The following is a 9,545-nucleotide window of genomic DNA, read 5'->3' on the forward strand; positions in this document are numbered from 1 at the left end:
CCCGCCGCGAGGCCCCGCCCACCGCCACCATTGGCCCCCGCGGATTGGCCCCGTCTCGCCGAGCCTCCGGCGCCGCCTCGGGTCCCCGGCGTACAGGCCTGCTCCGAGCACGAGGAGCTTCCGGCAGATCCCTAGCCTCGGGACCTCCTTACCTGCCTCCTGTGGCTCCAGCCCATCTTCGCTACTGGCCTCAGCTGCCCCGATGGCCAGAGCACGCCCCTCCCCTCTCCCCTCTGCGAGGGGATTGGGGTGCCTGACGCCCCGCGTACTCCCGAGAGCCCAGAGGCTGTCCCAGATGGGCTGAGTTGACTGGGCACACCCCACCCCTTGCCAGTCTGCTTGTTCCGGACACCTGGGAGATAAGAATACCTGGGGGCAGGTTATCCTGGTCCGGTTTGGCCAAGGGACTGCGTCATGGGCGGTGGTTTGCCAGTCCAGAGAGCAGGGAAGGACAAGCCTGGACTCAGAGATGCCCATTTCAGGCCAAGGGAAAGCTTGCCAAAGAACGGGGAGGTGGGGCACAGAGCTCTGAGAAGCAGAGACAGGCTTTGGGGAAGAGGAGCTGGATAAGCCCAGTTAGATAACAGGAAGGACACCAGGGAAGAGCCGGAGTCAAGTCCCACCGAGTCCACGGGGCGCTCGGAGGCAGCCTGCAGGGTGAAGGGCTTCAGGCTGTCATTCTTGGAGCATGCTGGTGTGGTCACCTTGGGCCTGGACCCTCGAGGGCAGGAGTGATGGGTGTGTGGAGGGGGCCAAGGGTGGGGAAGGCATGCTCTCCTTTGCTTGGTGTCTGCTTTAGTGGGTCCCAGGGGGCGCTGTGAGGCTGGTCTACAGCGGACAGTGGGAGAGAGCTGAGCCTGGTGGCCACGGAGAGACAAGCTGCAGAGTGGGCTGGGAGTCCAGAAACAGCGTGGGCAGGAGGGCAGGCGTGCACTCACCCTCAGACCTGTCCTGCAGCCCAGAGTGCCTGCTGGGACGTCCCCAGGCCCCACGTGGGCACAGTCAGCAGGAGACTGCCGGGACATGTTGTCCACTCCCACCCCCGGTGCGCTAGCCACGCGTCTGTGCCGCTAAAGCCACCGGCATTCTCTGCAGCCCGCACCGCAGCGGCAGAGGAGACGAAAGGCCGTACCAACATCTACTGCCAGCTTTGCCTATTGCCCAAGATGGTGGCTGAGAAGACAGCAGACCTTAGCAACAACGACCACAAGGTGACAGAGATGCTGTCCTGCTATGGCTCTTCACGCTGTACTTTCAGAAGGCAGAAGACCCTGGCTGAGACTCCAGTGTGAACTGCTCATTTAATAGGGCAGATGCCACTTCTTAGAGCCATTTAATATATAGGGAAACTGAGGCTCACAATCGCATGACTTGTCTGGCCAGCAGATGGGCTGGAACCCCGTCTGTTCGGCCCAAACCCACAGGGTCCATTTAAGCCATCTGCCACCCTTTACCTGTGGTTTAGTCATCCAGCCGCTCAGCGACCTTGGCGTGGATTTTGGTTTTACCATAGACAGCCATCTGGCAAGGCTCCACACTGACTCACGCCTCATGCCACGGTCACCTGCAGGGCACAAAAGCCAGTGCTTTAGGAGATTTGATGGGAGAGGGGCCCCACAGCAGCCCCCATGAGCCGGGGGCCCCGCGGGAGGCCGAGCGAGCTGGCTATCGGGATCCAGCCAGGGCCAGACGGGCTTCCCAGGGGGGAAGGGGCATCCAGGGTGAGTGAGAAGTAAAAGAGAGGCGGAGGGAGCCCTGGGACGGCCCCTGGGACCGGAAGGGCGTCTGTGCAGGAAGGGGCTGCTCTGAGGACCCCAGCTGGCGCTCACCCCTCTGATCTTCACCACTTCTCACAGGGTTAGTTCTAGGTTTTTTTTCCCAGCATGGCTGCTTTGGTATGTGTAGGTGTGATTAAAATGTGTGTAAGGTGAATGTTCTCTCACTTCAGGAGTGTCTTCTTTTCTGAGACAGGGTCTCACTGTGTACTTTGGGCTGGTCTTGAATGCATTGTGATCCTCCTGCCCCAGCCTCCCAAGTGCTGGGATTACAGGAGTGCACCACCACACTCGGGTTCATGAGTGGCTTTAGCCGTTCAGTCACGACTGCCTCCGTGTCCTGGAGTGATTCAAAATGCTGACCTTTCGCGGGTGTTTTGACCTTGGCAAGGAGCCAGAAGTCGAACGGTGCTAGATCCAGTGAATAATGTAGACACAACGTCATGTTTTTAATTTGACAGAAATTGCCATAAACGTTTGATCAACAAGGGGTGATCATAAACTACAGTTAACGTCATTAAAATTTTGATTACAATAAAAGTCACATTGCCATTAATTCTCAAAACACTCTTGATCGCTTTGAACACGTTTATCTCATCATTCTTGGGAATGTGTCCTTTACTGTGATAAGTTTTTAAAATCCAAGCCTTCACTGTATCTTCCCGTCTTTTCCCTTGTGTATCTCAGCCTCCCTGGCCCAAGGGCGGTTCCTCAGCAGTTTTGCTGGGCTTCAGACGCTAAAATCTTTGCAAGGAGCGCCATCTATTGGTTGGGGTGGTGACATCTTCATCAGAAGCGCCCTGTGCTCCTGCAGGGGCTGGCAGGGAGGATCACTCCTCTGCAGTTGGGAATTGAGAGGTTTCTCTCAAAAGTCTCACAGCTGTGAATCCCCTTTGGGGAGTAATTCTACTTGTAGGGAGTTCTCCAGGGGATGAGCGTGTGTGCTGTGTTTTGGCTACGTGCTTATTTCTTCCAGTTTCAAAGGCTAAGGGCCAATATTGGAAATAAAATGTCCAGCAGACTCGCTCTGGTAAGTGCTGCTTGGTCCCTGTGGTGGAATGCATTGCAGTAACCTTAAAAGTTGCACTTTGAGCCCGGCGTGGTGGTGCACGCCTGTAATCCCAGCACTTGGGAGGCTGAGGCAGGAGGATCATTGCGAGTTCAAGACCAGCCTGGGCTACAAAGTGAGCTCAAGGCCAGCCTGAACCGCACAGCGAGACTGTCTCAAAAAGACAAAAAAAAAAAAAAGTCACACCTTGAAAGAGTCTTTGCTTGCACAGTGGGGTCGGAGGCGCAGGACTCTGGCGCCGTGTTTGGAAGTGTGGGAAAGCCTCACGGCTCGTGTGGGGAGGTTGGTTGTCTCTTCCGGGGGGAGATGTTTTCCCAGGCCATGGGGACAGGAATGGCAGAGCGTTGGATCAGAGCACCATCTTTGGAAGTGACAGCTCCTTAGGGAGCCCCTCACACCTCGGGGTGTGCTCTGGGGCAGCCCAGAGACAGGCACAGGCTGTTTCTGTCAGCATCCGAGCTGTCTTGCGTTACTGCCAAATGTTCTCCAGATTCTTGCTTTGTTCTGCTTTTTGAGACAGGGTCTTGCTATGCAGTTCAGGCTGTCCTTGAACTCACCCTGTAGCCCAGGCTGGCCTCGAACTCACAGCGATCCTCCTGCCTCAGCCTTCCAAGTGCTGGGATCACAGGCGTGCACCACTACGGCCAGCTCTTCCTCACTGGGTTGTTTCTTCAGCAAGCGTATTTTTTCTGTACTGATCTCTAAACCCCGCCTCACAGTTCCAAAGCTGAAGAAACCCTAGCCAAGGAGCAGATAAGGGCTGTGTCTCCTTTTCCATCCTCAGCCTCAGCTTCTGCTTTTTGTGGGGAGAGAGCACTCCGCCCACGAAGCTTTCCTCCCACCCCTCTTTCTCAGGAGGGACACACGTGGGCAGTTTGGGCCTTGGGAAAGAGAAGTTTGATCTCCTTGCCCAGGGCCTCAGCCATACAAGGTGAGTGCTTTACCACTGAGCTACACCTAGCCCTTTTCATTTTTAAATTTTGAGTCAACTTCTCAGTAAATTGTCCATCCTGGCCTTGAATTCCCTATTCTCCTGCCTCAGCCTCCCAGGTAGCGGGGATCGAAGATGTGTGCCTTCACACTGGGCCTCAAAACCCTTTTATCAGTGGATTCGATATTGTTTTCAAACTTTCAGGGCCGAGGTCTTTACCAGGCATATTTGGGGTGGATTGAGTCTACGGCTTCTATAGCTTGGGGCCCAAGCACTTGCAGAAGGAAACTGTGTTTCGAGTTCTGGCTTGTGAAGGGTGGCTCACCGGCCTGGGCTCCCTCCCTCCCATGGGGTTCTAACTGCTCCCCGGTGTCCTTGGTCTGGGAGTGCCTTCCCAGCTTCCCACCACGACCTGAACCCTGCAGAGTAGCCCAGGCTTCCCGGGCTTCAGGAGGCCCTTGTGGTGAGTCAAGGGACAACCTCTGCCTCAGTTTCCACTTTGGAAAAGCCAACACCTCCTGCTTGCAGGGCACAGCTGGGGGCTCTGTGGTAGGCAGTCCGTGTCAGAGCTGGCACCGCTTGCCTGTGACACACACCTCCCTCCTCTCCTCATGGCCCCTCTAGGTGTCTGCCCAGTTCATGCCGCTTCCCGGCGACCCACACACACCCAGGCACCCTTGAGCAGTAGGGTCCTACCCATCCTCCTGCCAGGGCTCTGCTGTGGGTTTAGGGGTTCTCCAGGGGGCGCCAGTTACCCCAAAGGCTGATGGATGAGCAGAGAATGGCTCGGGGCCTTTGGTCCCATGTGTCCCCTCTGCTGACGAGTCCCCTGCAGCTTGTGGAATGGGCCTGTTTGGGAAGTGGCTCCTGCCTCCTCCTGCTGTCTTGGGGTGAATGTCATCCCCCAAAGTGACAGGCTGAGGTTCTCACCCCGATACCCATTGCACACCACAGATTGGGACAAGGCCACCCAGTGACCAGTGTCGCCCTGAGCACGGCCACGTGGAGACAGAGAGGCGATGACAGTCACAGCCGCAGCCGAGGGATGCCGAGGAGGCTGGCGGCCGCAGGGGCAGGGATGGGCAAGGTGGTCAGTCCCATGGTCGCACCACGCTCGGTCCTGTTGCTCTCGAAGAGACTAGAACAGTGGGAGACATAAGAAGGGGACACCTTATCTCGCCCAGAACCCTGTCTCCTTCCCGCATACTTCGCCCAGGTCAGCCCACGGCCCAGCACCCGGGCTCAGCCCCCAGCCGGTGGGCTCAAGGTGGGGGGGACACGGCTCCAGAGTCCAGCCAGACCGTCTCTTCCCCTCACCCTCTGTTGCATCTCCTGCCACGCCCCCTGGGCCACCCCTGCAAGACGCATCTGCCTGCAGCATGGGACTTCCTTCGGGGTGCTGCTGTCAGTCCTGCTGGGCGTTACCAGGAGCTGCCACACGGACGTCTTGCCAGCTTAGGCTTTTGTGTGGGACGCCCTGTCTTGACAACCACACTCCTGATTTGGGCTTCTGTGTCCAAGAATGTGTGTGCGTAGTGGCCCCCCTCTCAGTTTTCAGAATTTAAGGAAAAGAATCAGTGGGTTTCAACTTGCTTAAAAATAACTCCTGAGCTTAGAGACATTTCAGCGCTGCTGGAGAAGATTCCCAAGCTGACACAGGAGATTCTGACAAAGGGATTAATGTCAGCACTGGAAAATCATCTAGCCTTCATGTGTGCTTCGGCAGAACATCTGTGTGTACGTGGTGCCGGGCTGTCCTTAGCCTTTTAAAAATTTGAGACAGGGTCTTGCTAACTTGCCCACTCTGGCTTTGAACTTGTGTTCCTACTGCCTCAGCCTCCCAAATGCTGGGATTACAGGTGTGCACCATCACATCTGGCTAGAGTTCAGTTCTTTGCTTGGGAAAATATTTGGGCTGGTATTTCTGTCCTCCTGCTTGACGGCTTCTGCTGTGAAAGCCCAGCAGTGCAACGGAGCTGGGGCGGCTCTGGGGGACCCAGGCTTTCTGGACAGGAGGCTGAGGTGGGGAGGCTGCCCCCAGGTAGCACCAGAAGGAGTGCCTGCTTTGCTCCTAGTATAACGAGAAGCCAAGTTAAGGTTTCTCAGACCTCCCTACCTGGTCCAAGTACTAGAAGATGTTTTGCTGGGGGCTCAGGCAGACTGTGGGGAGGGCCTAAGCCAGAGGCGAGGGGCAGTCAGGCTGCATCAGGGATCTAGCAGATGCAGTAATTTTGGGGTGCTGCCAGTGGGCCCCTCAGATGCCTGCTCATGGAGGGTAGGGCTCCCCGAGTCCAGCTTGGCTCTGGGTAGATGGATTTCCTGTGGGAACAGCCAGTTGGGGCACTGCAGGAGAGACAGCCTAGGGTGAAGGGCCCGACACGGTCTTGGGGACAATGCCAGTGCTCAGGAGCAGCACGGGCATCAGGCAGGGACAAGCAACGCCAGGCCCCAGGACAGGCCATGGGCAGAGACCGTGTGTCCTGGGCAGCACAGATCAGTGAAGGGAGGCGGGGCCACAGCCAAAGCCAGCACAGCGGTGTCCTCAGGGTGCTGTGGGGTCCCTTGGGTTCGGCCCCTCCCCGGGGGGGCGGGGGCTAGTCGGGGAAATGTCACCCGGGAATGAGCTGAGCAGGGCAGCAGAGGCACAAGCCACACTTTGCCAGGAGCAGGAGAGAATTTGTTCTCACACACGCACAATCTTGTGTTTTCACAAAGTGAGAAAAAAACATAAAAGCAAAGGGAGGAAACCGGGAACTTTAAAAGTGGGGCCAGAAATTGTCCAAGACAATGTGCGCCTGCCCCTGGCCACCCTCATGACAGCGGAGGCTCCTGTGTTTGTTTGCGGTGTGGTTGCTTTGAGGGCTGAGACCCAAGTCTTTCCTCTGGCCTGGCCGCTTCCTGGGCGGTGTCAGTGTCTCTTCGCTGATGCCAGGGTTAAAAATAGTGATAAAGGAGGACATTTTCAGGAGGCAAAGACCACACCTCTGGGGAGGTGAGAGAACTTCAAGGTGCGACTTGCTGGGAACCTGAGCCCGGGGCACCACGTCCCTCTTCCCTCCGGGCGCTCGGCTTTTCCTTCTCGATCCCCAAGACCCTGTGGGCATGGGGGCCCTGCAGAGATGTCTCCGGGGTCTCCTCAGGCTGCACACAGCCTTGTCCCAGCTTACAGTGCAGGGGCATCTCTTCACACTCACACTGCACTTTTCTAAACTTACTCATTGCACAAGTTGGAGGGGGTGGAAGGGTGAGCCTCAGTTTCCCCCTAGAAGGAGGAGGGTCTCAGCACACACGCAGAGACCTGGTTACAGCAGCTCAGGAGACGGCTGTGGCTCTGTGCCCGCCTCACCTCCCTGTCCCTTGGGCACTCTGATGAAGTTCTTGCCGGCTTTGGCGTGAGGAGCTCCTTAGGGGCCCCGAGCTGTGGGGCGCGAGGGTTGCTACACAGCACGAAGATGCTTCACCCTGCGTCTGGCCCAGAGGGGGCCCAGAGGGGGCCCAGAGGGCCATGGACAGCATTGGTTCCAGCATAGCCCGAGGCGCACAGCTGCCTCCTCGTTACTTGGCGTGAGAGAGGGGCCGCAGGGGGCAAGCAGGGGCGCCAGGCTTCCTTGTCGCTTCCACCTCAGCCTGCCGCCTCAGGCCCGAGCCCGTGCTCCTTTCCACGGTTGCACATTGTGTGGGGGACGCAGCATAGCTGGGGCCTCTGCAGAGAGTGGACTTCCTGGTCACCCAGCTGCAGGTGACGCTCGGCAAGAAATGGCTGCACCAGGCCTGCCACTGCGCGGCCCCAGTGCCATCCTGGAGTCCCTCTTCTGTCCTGTCTCCCTGCAGCCCCAGGCCTCCTCCTGTGCACCTGCCTGGTGCCTCCTGTCTCGCATGGCCTTGCTCATTTGCACAGGTGTGCAAGGAGGCCACAGCCCTGGTGGTGATGCCCGGAAACCCAAGGTCCTGAGAGCAGCAGAGCGACTGCTTTGAACCCAAGTGCAGTGTAAAATGCAGCAGGCTGTGCACGCTGTGACATGCGCATGGCTCTGCGTGGCCGTCGCCCCGTGCGGATGGGCTGCCGTACTGCCAGGCCTGGCACCCAGGGGCCCAGCGGCTCTGCAGATCTCAGCTAATTAAAACTGAGCCAGTCAGGACTGTGTTTCTCACCTACCTGCCCGAGTTCGAAGAGCTTGGAGGCTGTGTGTGCCTAGGAGCGACTGCAGACACCACATAGTGCCAGCCTCCCACGGTGGCAGAGTGCTGTGGGCAAAGCCTTTCTGCACCTCCGATGCCCCCTGTCCCCCAGCCTTTGTGCCACCCTGACAGCCAGCCCCAAGGTGGCCAGAGTCCAGTGTGCAGACAGTGAGGCCAGCTGAGAACAGCCCGTCTCATCCCAGGAAGCCGGGATGTGTAAAGGGACTTCACAGACGTCATGAAGACAAAGATCTTGAGCGGGGTGCCCGGGACACCCCACGGTCCAGTGTCAGGACAGGGCCCTCCCAAGGAAGGCAGGCGGGTCACACTCAGGAGATCTGGGACACCATGTTGCTGGCTGGCACTGAGGCCAGAGCTGGGTCCCTGAGCCGGAGAACTCGGCGCCTCTGGCAGCCGGGAAGGGCTGGCAAACAGGTGCCTTGAGCCCTGGAGGAGCTGGCCCACTGACACGCTGACTTAGCTTGGCGAGAGATTTTGGACTTTGCCCAGTGCATCTGACAGAAGCCACTGAGCCCGTGGCCATGGGGTGCGGGGGATCCGTGGTCCTGTGACTGAGCCCCCTTCACCAGAGACACAAGTGGGTGGCTGCATTTCCCAAATGGCAAGAAGTATTTTGGGTCCCAACTGAAGCTAAGAGTAGCTCCTCCCTTCCCATCTGCAGGACAGTGCATCATCCAGTGCTCTGCTGTCAGTTGCAGCCACATGTCATCAGCTGTCTCCACGGCACCCAAAGTGCCCGGGAGCAGGACCAGCTCCACTGCCTTCACCTGCTGCCTCTCCAGCAGGGGAAGTGCACCGACCCCGAGGCTGCTTCTGCGTTCACCACCAGGCTCCCTGGCTGCAGGCTGCTGACGCCAGAGGAAGTTCTGCCACCGGGGGAGAAGCATGCAGCCCGCCAAAGTAAACCCTGGTGTGACACGGGTTCGCTTTGATTCTAGGTGCTATTTGTGGACTAACGAGACGTGTTCTTTATCTCTCCAGGGAAGCGGAGCTTGTCACCGTGCCTTGGGAGACAGGACAGCTTTGCTTGACTTTTGGTGCTGTTGTTCATTGCTGACCTGACAGTACAGAATCATCCCAAGATAACATGATTAGGTTTTTTGTGGAACTGTGTGTCTACACCAGGGCAAAGAATTTAATGTTATATTGATTGGGACTTTTTCTAATTAGCAAAGAAGAACCCAGACTGGTGGAGCTGAAAGGGCACCTGCCAGCTGGTGGGACGGTCACTGGCCAACGGCAGACCTAAGCCAGGCTCAAGTGGTGGGGCTCAGCCCTGGACGCTGCCCCTCTTGGTGGCTACCTCCCTGCAGTACAAGGGGGCTCCCAGGACACTGAGGTCATTCCCATGTGTTCATGAAATAAGTGACCACACTGTTAAAAGCCAGGCCACCTCAAGAGGAACTGCCCTAAGAGGACCCATGGGCCATGCCCTGGATGCAAAGGAGACCACTGGAGATCGGTCTGCCCTCTGAAGTGGAGGCCCCAGAGCTCAGACCCATGCTACCAGTTAGTCCAACAGGAATGAGAGGGCTTGGGGCATGGTCTGCCTTCTCCCTCTGGCCAGACC

The sequence above is a fragment of the Chinchilla lanigera genome, unplaced genomic scaffold, assembly GCF_000276665.1.
Source record: "Chinchilla lanigera isolate Chin_1 unplaced genomic scaffold, ChiLan1.0 scaffold00140, whole genome shotgun sequence".
Classification (NCBI taxonomy): domain Eukaryota; kingdom Metazoa; phylum Chordata; class Mammalia; order Rodentia; family Chinchillidae; genus Chinchilla; species Chinchilla lanigera.